Genomic DNA, 14,154 nt, shown 5'->3' with positions numbered 1-14,154 from the left:
ACGGAGGTATGGCATTGAGGGTGAATTGGAGGTTTGGATTCGGAATTTGCTGGCTGGAAGAAGACAGAGGGTCGTAGTTGATGGTAAAGGTTCATCTTGGAGTGCAGTTACTAGCTGTGTTCCGCAAGGATCTGTTTTGGGACCATTGCTGTTTGTCATTTTTATAAATGACCTGGAGGAGGGGCTAGAAGGTTGGGTGAGCAAGTTTGCGGCTGATACGAAAGTCGGTAGAGTTATTGACAGTGAGGAAGGATGTGTCAGGTTACAGCAGGATATAGATAAATTGCAGAGCTTGGCAGAAAGGTGGCAAATGGAGTTCAATGTAAGTCAGTGTGAGGTGATTCACTTTGGTAAGAGTAACAAAAGATGGGGTACTGGGCTAATGGTCGGATACTTGGTAGTCTGGACGAGCAGAGGGATCTTGGTGTCCATTTACACAGATCTCTGAAAGTTGCCACCCAGGTAAATAGTGCGGTGAAGAAGGCATATGGCGTACTGGCTTTTATTGGTAGAGGAATTGAGTTCCAGAATCCTGAGGTCATGTTGCAGTTTTATAAGACTCTGGTGCGGCCGCATCTGGAGTATTGTGTGCAGTTTTGGTCGCCATACTATAGGAAGGATGTGTAGGCACTGGAACGGGTGCAGAGGAGGTTTACCAGGTTGTTGCCTAGTATGGTAGGAATATCGCATGAGGAAAGGCTGAGGCACTCGGGGCTGTTTTAATTGGAGAAAACAAGGCTTAGGGGTGACTTGATAGAGGTGTACAAGGCGATTAGGGGTTCAGATAAGGTTGACCATGAGAACCTTTTTCCACGTATGGAGTCAGCTATTACGAGGGGACATCGCTTTAAATTAAGGGGGGTAGGTATAGGACAGATGTTAGGTGTAGATTCTTTACTCAGCAAATCGTGAGTTCATGGAATGCCCTGCCAGCAGCAGTTGTGGACTCTCCCTCTTTATGGGTATTTAAACGGACATTGAATAGGCATATGGAGGATAGTGGGCTAGTGTAGGTTGTGTGGGCTTGGATCGGCGCAACATCGAGGGCCAAAGGGCATGTACTGCGCTGTATTTTTTCTATGTTCTATGTTCTATGTTCTAACACTTCTTATCACAAAAGTAGGCAACTTAAGGTGCTTGTCTTCAGATCTTCCTGTGCCTTCTTGTGTCCTTGTCAGGAATTTCTGCGTCACAGGCTCCTGATCGAAAAGGTACTTTTCAGAAAGATAACATTTCAAGCAGTCTGTTATATGGCGGGACTTGGCTGTTCTCCTCCCAACTGTTCAATTTTCCCTGGTCTTCTATCAGCAAAGCATCAGATTATGTCATTAGCTTTTAAGATTGTCAATATATTTAATTCAAACAGGATTGGAGTTTGGTATTTTTCGGGATATAATCTGAAATATTTGTCCGAATTAGAACTTGTTCTTTTTTTGGCTCCAGGCAACGAGCTGATCATTTTGGTTGGCCAAGTGCAACTTACATTGTTGCCTTATTGAGAACAGTTGTCTGGAAGTTCCGCTGCTTTTAACTCTCTGAAAGTACACCCGCATCTTCATAACACCTCCCCCCTTAAAAAAAACTATCATAATGAAAAGATTGCTACATTTTCTTTACCTACTTTTTAAACTCGTTATCCTAACATACAAATAACGTTAGTGTTAGTTCACCTTAACTCCTTCCCTAACACCTGTGTATGTGTGTCATCTAAACTCTATCAGTTATATTTGTGATGACGCATCTGTGATTGCAGTCTTCCGATCTGGACATGTGTATTTTATAATTAAACGTCTTTAACATAAGACTCCAACGAAATAGTCTCATATTCTCAACTTTAAACCATTCTAACAATATAAGCGGATTGTGATCCGCGTACAAATCGTCTCAGAAATATTGTTCATGAAATGCACATTTAAATGTTGTCAGGTCAGTACCAAATTCAATAGTCCATTTTTGATTGTGGAACATTTCCACTGCAAGATGTTTGTCTTTTTTCGGAAAATAACCAGCTGGCAGTTCAATTCCATCTTCACCTTCCTGTAGGAGTACAGCTCCAACTCCAATATCACTTGCATCGATGGCGACTTTAATGTTTTTGAAACGTTTGGTGTTGCTAAAACTTGTTTGGTCGTGAATATCGATTTCAAATGGTTGAATGCCTTCTGGCATGGTTATATCCACCGAAACGTTGTGGTCTCCTTCAGAACATCTGTTAACGCTGCCAGTACACTGTTAACGTTTGTAACAGACTTCCGACAGAATTCGCTGAGTCCTAAATATTCAAAGCACCTCTTTCTTTGAGGTTGGTCGTGGAAATGCATCGACAGCCATCGTTATGTGTTCTGAGAGAAGGAACTAATCCTTCCATGACGGATGTTATGTCCAAGATCATCACCTCCGTTTTCTTAAATTCCATTTTAATCGCTTTATCATCAATGAGCTCTGCCAACTGTACCAAGTGACTTTCCAGAACTCATTAAAGATCACGACATTGTCCAAATAGACTGCACAGCTTGTTAAACTAACCGAAGCGCTTGTCATGAGACTGGAATGTGGCAGCAGCGTTCTTCATTCCGAAGGGCATCACTTTAAACTAATGTAGCAAATTTGGTGTTACAATGGGAGAAATTTATTTTGCCGTCTCTACTACAGGTACATGCCAGTACCCATGCATTAATTCCGATTTTGGTAGTGTAACCGGCTTGTCTGAAATTCTCGATACAGTTCTCCAACCTCGGAATTGGATATGAGTCCAATTTTGTAATGGCGTTGACCTTCCAACAATCCCTATAGAATCGTTGCGTCTCATCCGTTTTGGGCACTAAGACGATCAGCAAACTCCACTCACTCTGGCTTGCTTCAATGGTGTTCTCATCGAGCATGGCCTCCACCTTCATTTTGAAATGTCTGGCTTTCAAAACTTTAAGCCGATAGGGGTATTATTTTATAGAACAGTATTCCCTTCATCTACTTCATGTACAATAGCATTAGTTCTCTTCATCTGATTGTTACTTCGTTCCTTATGTTCCAACTCTTTCAACACCGTTCTACGCTCCTGAGACAGGTAGCTTAGTAATCTATCCCACTCCTCAAGGACTTCCTCATATTGAATCTATTCTGAGGTACTTCAAAATCCATACCATCTGGATTTGATTCCTCATTTTGCGCGCAGTAACTAACACCTGTTTCTCCAGTTCTGTTTCTCTGCTATATGTTTTCAACGTCTTCACATGACATACTTGATAGCTCCTTTTCATTGATAGCATCTTTACCAAATAATTCACGTGACTCAACTTTTTCTCAATTTGATAGGGACCACTAAACGTGGCTTTGAAGATATTTGCTATCATTAGAAACAGTACTATCAATTTATCCCCTAAGGAAACGTCCAAGTCTCAGAAGGTTTAATCTTCCACCTGCTTCAATCAACACCGTGCCCTCTTTCGCTGCTGTACAACGAACTCTGCTACTCGATTTAATCTCTCCATCCCGTCCGATACATAATCGAATTCTGAGATCTCTGACTTTGGTCCGACCAATTATTCTTTAATTTCAAAGGGTCTCTCACTTTATGATCGAATATTAACTCAAACGGAGTGAACTGAATAGATTCTTTTGTGAGATCTAGAATGGCAAACAATACGAATTGGATGCTTTTATCCCAATTATTCGAGTAATCCTGACCATATCCTCTTGACATGGTAACACTGGATTTAAAGTGCTGTACACCTAAGCTATCCATGGCCTCCTTAAACAGCCTCATATTAAAATTGGACCCTTGGTTCGTCTGAATCTCCCTGGGCAGCCGATACCGTGTGATGAAAGCTGCTAACTCCTCGACTACCGTTTTTTGCACATAATACTCTGGAATGGAATTGCTTCCGGAAATCTGGTAGTCACACCCATTACGGTTAACAAGGACTATTTCCCAGTTTTACTTATTTGGAGGGGACCGACACAATAAATTCTCACCCACGTGAAAGGTTCTTCAAATGTGGTCATTGGCAATAGAGCTGCTGGTTTCATTACCGCCTGTGGCTTACCTATTATTTGGCATGCATGACACTTATGGTTTAAGTTAACCACATCGTTGTGCATTCCTGGCCAACAAATATGTTTTGACCTTAGCCCGAGTCTTTTATAACGCTCGGTGTTGCTTCATGTTTTACGCAGAAGATTACAAAGGTAACGAACCATGGGGAATTGGGGCAAACACACAGACATGGCCAGTTGTTTTGGTCAGAGAATCTTCCAGTTATAGCGACTGCTATCGGGAGTATACATGGAGTCGGAAGGGTGAAGTTAATGAAGAGGTTTGCACTAATATAGAGAGTGTAAGGAATCAGAGAATCTGACAAGATAGCGAGGATTCTATAGATTAGAGGAGATTACAAACTAAGGATTATAGGAATTGGAGGAGATTGCAACCAGAGGGAGGTTTGTAGAGTTGGGAAGACATTACGAAGACGGTCAGTGTCAGGATGGGGGAAACTTAAAGTAATATAGTGCTAGCGATGGTGACCGAGGAAGTGACAGTCAAAAAGAACGTTTTTTCTATCTCAATCAGTTTACACTGACATGTGAAATGTTCTTAGAGTTGCAGGCAGTACCAGTGATTCGGAATGCAAGATAACTTTTTTTTTTTCATTTCTCTATTCCGTTTGTTTGGATTGTGCCGACGTACTCTGTATCTCAGATGAAACTGTGTGTTGATGATATTGTTGCATTGTACCTGATACTGTAACTGAAGAGTGCAAATCAGATGGTGCTGCAAGTGTCGAATACATTTGAGTACATGTGGAAATAAAGCTAATTCATTGATTCATTTATTTGGAATTTGCAGTAGCAAAAAGAATTCTAACGACAGGAAAAAAATGACAAGCATGGAACTTTGTGATGACTGCAGAAGCTTACATAGGCGACATGTGTACAACAGACTCTTTACAGATTTAAGGAGAACAGTGGTATCCGGGCAAGATTCCTAAGAAAAGGATGGTCGACTGCGGGAAGATGCGATGATACAGAGAGTTGCAAAGAATGGCACAGTTCACAACGTTCACAAGGATTATGGGAACAGGAGGAGGATTAATTCAGGGTATGCTTTCGGGACGAGAGGAGGTTACATCTACAGTGTGTATTAAATGGATTGGAGGTGATTACAGCAATTGTGAGACTGGTGGATGATGTCGTCGGTTACAGAGACAAGGACGGTTGTGAAGACTGGATGAAGTTACAAATACTGATGGATGCAGAGTTTCAAAGGACTGTTCGGACTGGCCAAGGTTACAGGGAGAGAGAATTGTCCGCACTACAAGAGGTGACTGTAATCAATTGGATGTTATCCATTCACTGATGGTTTCAGTGACTGCAGGAGGTGACAGCGTTAGAAAGGCTAGTAGTAATGGTAGGCTGTCACAGAGACAGAGACGATTTCAAAGATTGGGCAAGTTTACAGATCAAGGGAAGGTTCAAACGGTTTTATAATGTCGCATAAAAGGAGTATTGACTTGAAATGCTGTAGGAACTGGAGTGATTTAATCAGCTAAGGAGATTTACAAGTATGATAGAAGATTAAAGGGAGTGAGATGCAATCTGACAGGATCGGGGAATGCTTCAGGGAAAGGAGAGGTTTCCAGGAATATCGTGGACTGTAGAGTCATGAGGATGGTGCTCAGATCGGGAGATTCCTAATGGCTGGAGGATGTTACAGAGGTAACTTGGGCTGGAGCAACTTGGCAAGATGACCGAGATAAGGATTTGGTAGTTTATTGGGTATAGTGAGCAGGATTTTGTCAGTTTCGAAGTCATTACGGAGAGAGAGAAGGATTGTGCAGAAGATAATAGTCTAAATTTAGATAAGGCCAATTATCATTAGGTGTCACTAGACATTCTAACCGCCTTTCGACAGGATGTGACAAATATACTCTGGGAAGAACTATTTGCAGTTGAGTCAAAAATCGGGATGTGGTAGGAATGTAAAGTAATACAGTGGGAATTCAGGGACAGTTTGTTCATCAAAAGTGAATGACAAAGGCAGGAATTCCAGTCAATACTGATCATTACTGGTGAGTTTGTTAATTAAATTACAGTACAATAAAAACAGCTGAAGGAGACTACAGGGGCGTTCTTAAAAATGAGGCGCAGACATTGGCCATGAACTATCCTTGGCAGGTTCTGTTAAGGAAAAGACAAAAGGTATTTTATAAGATAGTTAGAGTAATAATGATTACCAGGGAAAGAATAAGACGTTTGAGAAACCAAAGCGATAATCTGTGTATGCAGCCGGATGAAGGAGGTGAGGTCTTAAAATAATACTTCTCATCAGTATTCACACTGGAGAAAGACATTGTCGCCAGAGATTTCAGTTCGAACGTTGAGATACCAGAACATGTTAAGATCAATAAGGTTGTGGTATTAAATGTTTCGTGGGCATCAAGGTGAAGAAATGCCGGTTCAAAGAGAATGTATTCCAGGATGCTATGGGAGGGAAGGGAGGAGATTGCAGGAGCACTGGCGCATGTATTTAATACTTTGCTGGACACAGGTGAAGTGCTCCAAATGAAGGCTGCTACAAAAGGGAAGAGCCTATGGAATCCAAGATAAATTGGCAATTTGGATCCAAAATTGGTGGACGGTTCCTTTCGTGATGAGCAGACTTTGCCTAGTGGTGTACGACGGTGACATGCGGCGGTACCACAACTGTTTGTTATCTACATTAATAGTTTGGATGTCAGACTAGAAGGTATCAGTAGCAGGTTTGCAGATGACATGAATTGTCAGGGTGCTGTCCACAGTGAGGCGGTTAGTTTCTGTATACAGTCTGATATCGATCCCATGAAAAACAGTGCAGAGTAATGGAAAATGTAGTATATTCCTGCTCAGTATGATTTAATACATTTTGGGAGGTATGATAAATAGAACACATACCTGGTGAACGATGGATCCTTAGGGAGTGTTGAGGAACACACGGACTTCAATAAACAAGTCCATTGATCCCTGAAGTTGTCAGCAACGTTAGATAGGGTGGGAAAGACACCTGAACTGGAAGCGGGAGGGGATTTCATCTCCAGCTGGGGAAATTCTGGAACTACCCGAGAGGATTTAAACTAATCTGTCAGAGATGTTGGAACCTGAACAGTTGTAAGGACAGTAAGAAGGTTGAAGCTGTTGCAGACGATGAAGTGAGTAATTTCAATGAACAATGCAGACAAATATAAAGCAAGCAACGAGGGAAAACTGATGAATTATACTGAATTCATTTACCTGCACGGGGCCTGACAGCTAAGGCAGATGAACTCAGAGTATGGATGGGAACATGGGACTGGGACTTCACAGGTATTACAGAAACACAACTGAGGGAGAGACAGGACTGTCAGTTCATTATTCCAAGGTACAGATGCTTCATGGAGGATAGAATGGAAGGAAAGAGAGGAGTGGTGTTAGTATTGATTGGGAAAACCTCTGTTCTGACACGGATTAATCCCCAGCCAGTTGCTAATTTGGAAGTCCAACCCTGAAACGATTTAACCCTTTTGGTAATCTTGGAAAACTCGAGAGATAAGGAACTATTCCCCCAAATCACAATTTAAACTAAAAATTGATATATTTTTTTAAAAAACTAACAGAGTAATTGTGTAATAACTATTTACTGTTCCTTTCTCTAACCCATTTTTCTTCCTTTCCCCGTCTATATGGTCCCACAAAACCCCAATTAAGATTTACCAAAAACTTCAGATTTCAAAACCAGTCAGCTGTCGAATCTTCACTTTACATCTTCTCTGTCTTCAGGTTTGCAGCCCATTGACAGAAAGAGGTACCTTCAAGACAACCATTTTACTGGCCGTCTGCACATGCTCGTGGCTTGGCAGTTCTCCCCTCAACTGTTCATTGTTTTTCGATTTCATACCCAAAACTGATCGTTTCAGTGGTGTTAATATTGTCTAAATCCTAAATTCAAACTTGATTGGAGTTTTGTATTTTTGGGGCATAATTTAAACGGATAGACTGATTCGATTTTTTTTTTGTCTCATAGCATCCCAGGCACTGCCAACTGCACGGCGAAATGTTACATTGTAAATTTTCTAGTACTCGGTGTATATGCTAAGTCCTTCAACTCATTTAGAACGACACAACACACCCTGAAAAAAAAACAAAAGGAGCAATCATAATGAAAATGCGGCTTCACATTTTTGTCTATTTTTCAAACATATTGCCATGACATGCAGATTACTTCAATCTAATTCACCTTAACTTCTTCGTAATATTTCCGCTGGTGGATGCTAAGTTTCTTCGAAACGTAACTCAATGACATTTCAACACCATTCTTATCTTACTATAGCAGTACATCTTCTGCTCCTATGTCACTAGCATCGATTGCGACTATAAAAGTTTTTGTGAAGTTTGCTGTGGTTTGGTTTTCAAATAGTTGAATATCTCCTGGCATTGCCATGTCGAACAAAACTTTATGCTCATCTTCAGTCACGTGATGTGGACTGGAGGTTTTTACGTATATTGATTGGCTGTAAATTTGTCCCCATTGCTTCAGATACTGAAGGATGACCTTGTCAAGTGTTATCAAATCACGAGGGGCATTGGTAGGATGAATAGCTAAGGGCTTTTCCCCAGGGTGGGGGTGTCCAAACACAGAGAGGATTGGTTTAATGTGAGAGGGAAGAAATTTAAAAGAGATGTAAGGGGAAGCTGGTCCTCACAGAGGTTGGTGTGTATATGTAGCGAGCTTTCAGAGGACGTAGTATTTGGACTACAATTACGACATTTAAATGACAATTGGATTGGGACATGCATAGGAGGGTTATTTGCCAAAAAAATAAAAAAAATAGATGTAGTTCTTTATAGCAAAACTGGTGCGCATGGATGGTTTGAGCCGGAGGGTGTATTTGCATATTGCATGATGCTGTGAGTCTGTGACTGTATAACTCCTCTTTCATTACTAAATTTTAAATGCACTTACCTCATTTACAGGTCAAAAATCCCCTGTAAATGCCTTCAAAGATTTACCTCTCCGAACTTTATTAAATAGAAAATTCCTGACATTGATGTGGTAATGAAGACCACAGCAGCAGCAGGATTATACTCAAGCACACTCTGTCACTTTTTATTCGGGATATTCCCTCAGTCTACAATTATCATCAAGCCGATCTATGATCCAATAATAGTGTTACTGAACATAGCCGTGTCAGAAATATTTATGCCTCAACCTGATGACCACTCGTTAATGCTATCAGACTTGACTGGTTACATTCCAAACAGCAGAACTAACATCTCATTTGAGGGCATAAGAATCCCAACACTAACAGACCAAGAGTCCTGTCACATCCAGTCATAAATGGTAATGGACGGTAAAACAACTCACTGGAGAAATGCCCCATAAATACGCCCATGCTCAATAAAGGAAAATCCCTGTACATCAGTATAACAGACAAAGATGTAGCAACTGCACCATCCTCAGCCAGTAATGTTCAGTCGATGATCAACTTCACCCTCGTCATGATGCCCACAGAATCACAGATGCCAGCCTTCAACCAATCGATTCGCTGCACGTGACAAGAATTAAACAGCTGAACACAATAGATACGAAAAAGGAATTGGGCCCGACACCATTCATGCAATAAGAATGAAGACTTGTCTGCGCAACAAGTTATGTCCGCACGTGTCTAATTTACTCTCGCTCCAACTCTGACATCTCTCCGACAATGTGGAAAATGACTCAACTCTGTCCCGTCCGCTATAAGAATGAATACAACCTGATTAATTACCTTCCCCTCAGTCTCATCACCACAGTCAAATTTGTGGATATTCTTTTTGACAGAGCTGTCAAGCAGCACAGAAATAACATGCTCCGGGTAATTTCCGACATGTCTCCATGTGGAGGCGATGTTGTTTTGGAAATATCAATGGGTGACTAAGCCAGATCAGGCTAATGCACTGGCAACTGATGGACGTTTAAAACAATTAATAAAACATTGCGATCTAAAATCAACAGTGACGTTAAAGCCAACGTCGATTGTAATCACTATATTATTTCCCCAACGTAATTTCACTGAGGAAATCACCCGTTCGTTCCTTGTCTGGCCTAAAGGTGACTCCAGACCCACCAAACACGTGAAAAAGTCTTCAATGGTCTCTGAAACGGCCAAGCAAGTCTCTCAATTGTATCGAACCGCTCCATGGTTTTAAAGGATAAATCTAGACAGAACACTCAGCACCAGCCTCCGTTTCAAAAAAATGGAGTTGGTACCAGAGACTTGTCGACCCTGTAGAAATATCCTTCCAAACATATGAGATCTTTCGAAAACATTTCCAGAGAGCTCCAGTCGTCTGAGCAGAAACATCATGAATGGAGCAGATCATCCAATACATTGATCTTTCCCCATTCTAGTTCATTACCGAACTTCTCCTCAATCCTCTTTTCGCACAGACTGTACACAATTCTTAATGTGATTGAGCTTGGGAAATATAAAATAGAAACAACACTAATCCCTTTTGTCTGTCAGGTTTTGGACCCAACCCATTATAATAATGTTTGATCCGATATCTCCACAGTGAACACCTGCACTCTCCCTATCCATTTAGAGGCTCAAAATGCCTTGGCTTCCACAACCTTGTGTTGCAGAGAATTCCACAGTGTCACCAGACTCTCAGCGCTGGCATTTATTCTTAACTCAATGCAGATATGTCTGTTTGTATCCTATTATGTGACCCCTTGTTTAAGACGTCCCAGCCAGAGGAATTATCATCCCTGCTTCAAATCTCTCTCGACCTGTCTTCACCGAGCTCATCACGCATTTTCCCAATCTCCATGCAATACAGGCCCAAACTCTGCTTCCACATCAAGCCTGTCATTGCAGAGATTAGTGTGGCCATCATTTACTATACATCCTCAATGTCAGGTTTGTCCTTTATTAGGGCAGGAGAACAAAACTGCACACAATACTGCAAAATGCTCGAGATGGGGTCTCATCAAGGTCTGTGCAGCGACAGTAAGACGCCATTATTCCTCTACACAAATCCCTTGATGTGCAAGTCAACGCACCGTTTATCTTCGTAACTGCTTTCTGCTCCTGAAATATTGCTTTCAGTGACTGGTGTACAGGGAGATCAAGATCCTTTTCAGTGTTACAGCTATCCAGTTGTTGGGTGTCTGTAGATTAGTCAGCATGCCATTGCTATTCCTATTATTGACTTCTGGCTTCACATTTCGCCGCCCTGCATGGACCTCAGAGGACTGCACGGAAGGATGCAACAAAAAGTCCCCCTTTAGAGTAACGTTTTTGTCTAGTCACTTTTAAAATTGTCGGGTGCTATTCTATATTCCCAACAACGTGCAGAACGTCAAATCTACTGACATCGATTTTCATCTGCCACGTGTTCGCACATTCATTTCACTTGTCTCAATCACCTTGGAGAGTTAACACCTTCTCCTCACCCACTCAAAATCAGACATTGTTTAGTGCCCTCTGCCATGTTGGAAATATTGCATTTGATTTCCTCGCCCAAATGCTTGATATGTATTGGGAATAGCTCGGGCCCAAGTACAGATTCTTCTGAAACCCCACGTGCCTTCCACTAAAAGAAAAACATTGCTTCCTTCCCACTCACTCTTTCCTGTCAGTTGTCCCATCCTAAAAGAATATACATTGAGTAGGCTCATTTCCAGAAGATTTGATTTTGTGCACTCAGATTGACACTTTACTGATATTCTTTCAGAAAACCCATGCACCTTGTATCGATACATTCTTCATTCTTTATCTCCCAGTCAGTTTTTCAAGCATGTTTCATATTTCATAAATATATATTGCTTTTACTCCTAATAATTTCTTCAAAATCGTCTCTTTACAAATTTCATTCTATTCTTTTTTCTCACCAGACTTAACATTCCTATTATTACTTGAGAAAAATTTCTTTAAATAGTGTTTTCTGTTGTGAAAATAGAACTGAAATCATTATGTCGTAGTTCTGCCATTTCTCGGTTCTCCATTCTCTAGTTTTAGACCGTAAAGAGACTGGTCTTGTTTACCTTTCGCTTTCGCACTGGCATAACTTTAGAAGCTATAACAGTTCAGTCAAAATAACCATGTTAATATACTTTTCAGTAACCCATGAAGTCCTGTCTAATGTTGCTCAATAATTGGCATTTCACAGCCATACAATCAGCACCATAGGCTCTGTACCAAAAGAAATTCAGCACGGTTTACCTAAATCCCATCTTCCTACACGAGGTCCGTCGCTGGGAATTTTCTGACACTTCAAGGGCTCGTCCAAGTACTTTTTAACGTTCGTATGGATACCTGTGAAACTCCTGTCTCAGTAAGCATATTCCAGACCCCCAACACCCTCTCCGTGAAAAGCTTTGCATCTTCTGTCAATCTTCTCAGGATCTTCCCAGTCTATCTTCTCGAATACTATACTTGCATCCTCCTTCTCCGAAGTAAAACTGTTGTGAATCTATCAGGTAACAAGTTGGCAATCTTCATCAGCTTCACACAAATGTTCTTCCCTTGGTTTCTAATGCAACCTAATTCTTCCCTGGTTATTCTGTTCCGCTTGATGTCCTTGTGAAATATCTTGTGATTCTCCTTTCTTGTGCCCGCTCACATTTCCCATTTTCTCTGTGATATTGTCTGTGTGAATTAACTAACTTTCACTGAAATTACCCGTCCTTTTTAAAGCACTTGGCAATATAGGCCGAGTTACCTGAATTTCTAGAATATACAGGAAGAAATTACTTTGATTTCCCCAATGCAATCAATATGTGTATTACCATCTCATCTGGAATGCTAGTATGACTTACATCTGGTTCGTCAGATATACCAATGTTCAACCAGACATGTTTGCATTACAATCTCGTTATTGATTTGAAGGACTTTATTAACAAAGGTATGATTGTCAGACAGTATTTCTGCGAGGTTTCCCGGATGTTCCTCCATGAAGATAGGCACAAAGTAACGGATTAGGTTCTCGATTCTCTCCTACAAATAAAATCCTGTTTGCACATTCACCATTCCACAATTGACCTTGCTTGCTTTTTCTTTTAATTATCGGTAGAATGTTTTCGCCAATACTTCTGATTCCAGTTACTTTACAAACTTGTTCTCTTTCTTATTGACTTATTAGCTTCTTGCTTCAACATGCTTGGGTCCTAATCTTCCCTGAATCAATGGCTTCTCACAATATTTTCAATTTATCGTAGCTGCTTACTCTGATCTAATGTCATCTTACGTTTTGTTTACCATTATTGAATCACCTTTCCCTTTTGATGTTTTCATCTTGAAGGGATAAATGTGAATTGTACACCTGAAAGTGTTTCATTACTTGAAAGGCAATGTCTGTCTTCCAATTCACTTTTCCAATTCACTGAAGTCAACTTGCCCTCACATCTTCTTTACATGCATGACTCAGGTTATTGGACAAAATTTCCAAAACAGAAATCATCAACCGTCTTGTATTCAAATATTATTGTGAAAGAAAAATGTGCTATGATCAAAATTCCCAAAAAACTCCTTCACCACAAGGTTTTCAATGACGTCTTCTAATCACACAATATCAACTCCAAAACAGCTTGATCTCTCGCCTTATGGTCAACTCACTATTAAACCAAGCCATCTCATACACACTCATGAAATCCATTTTTCCGAGCATTAGCATTCATTTGGATTGAGCCGGTTTAGATGTGTCTAGAGATGTCCTATAACTTACATTGTTACTGCGGTACTCACAAACTTCTATATCCAATTTCCTGTTTTCGAACATGCCCGACATTTGTGTCACCGTTTTCACTTTGATATATAACTTCCATCTATGCTAGTCTGTTCTAAGCTCTATTTTACCAGGTTCAGTAGGGTTTGGGCGACGTGGGTTGTGGGGTGATGCACGGTGGATTCAGCCAGACCTATTTTGACTTCGTTTAAAATCACACCTCTGCATCTTCTCATGTTCCTCTCAACTGTTATTATGATATTTACACCAGATCTCCTTTTTGTTTGGAGTGCAGAAGGACAATGATATTTCAGCAATGCTGTGTATTCCGCCAGACAACTAAAACTGCTCTAAAGAGAGTGGGAACTTTATAGCAGGCTTGGAAAGTATTGCTGCTGCCGTACAGTATCTTCGTGAGATCACATCAAGATTCGTGTG

This window comes from Chiloscyllium plagiosum, unplaced genomic scaffold (assembly GCF_037043375.1).
Source record: "Chiloscyllium plagiosum isolate Xiang-an unplaced genomic scaffold, Cpla_swu_hap1 HiC_scaffold_21, whole genome shotgun sequence".
Lineage (NCBI taxonomy): Eukaryota > Metazoa > Chordata > Chondrichthyes > Orectolobiformes > Hemiscylliidae > Chiloscyllium > Chiloscyllium plagiosum.
This window is presented reverse-complemented; position numbering follows the sequence as displayed.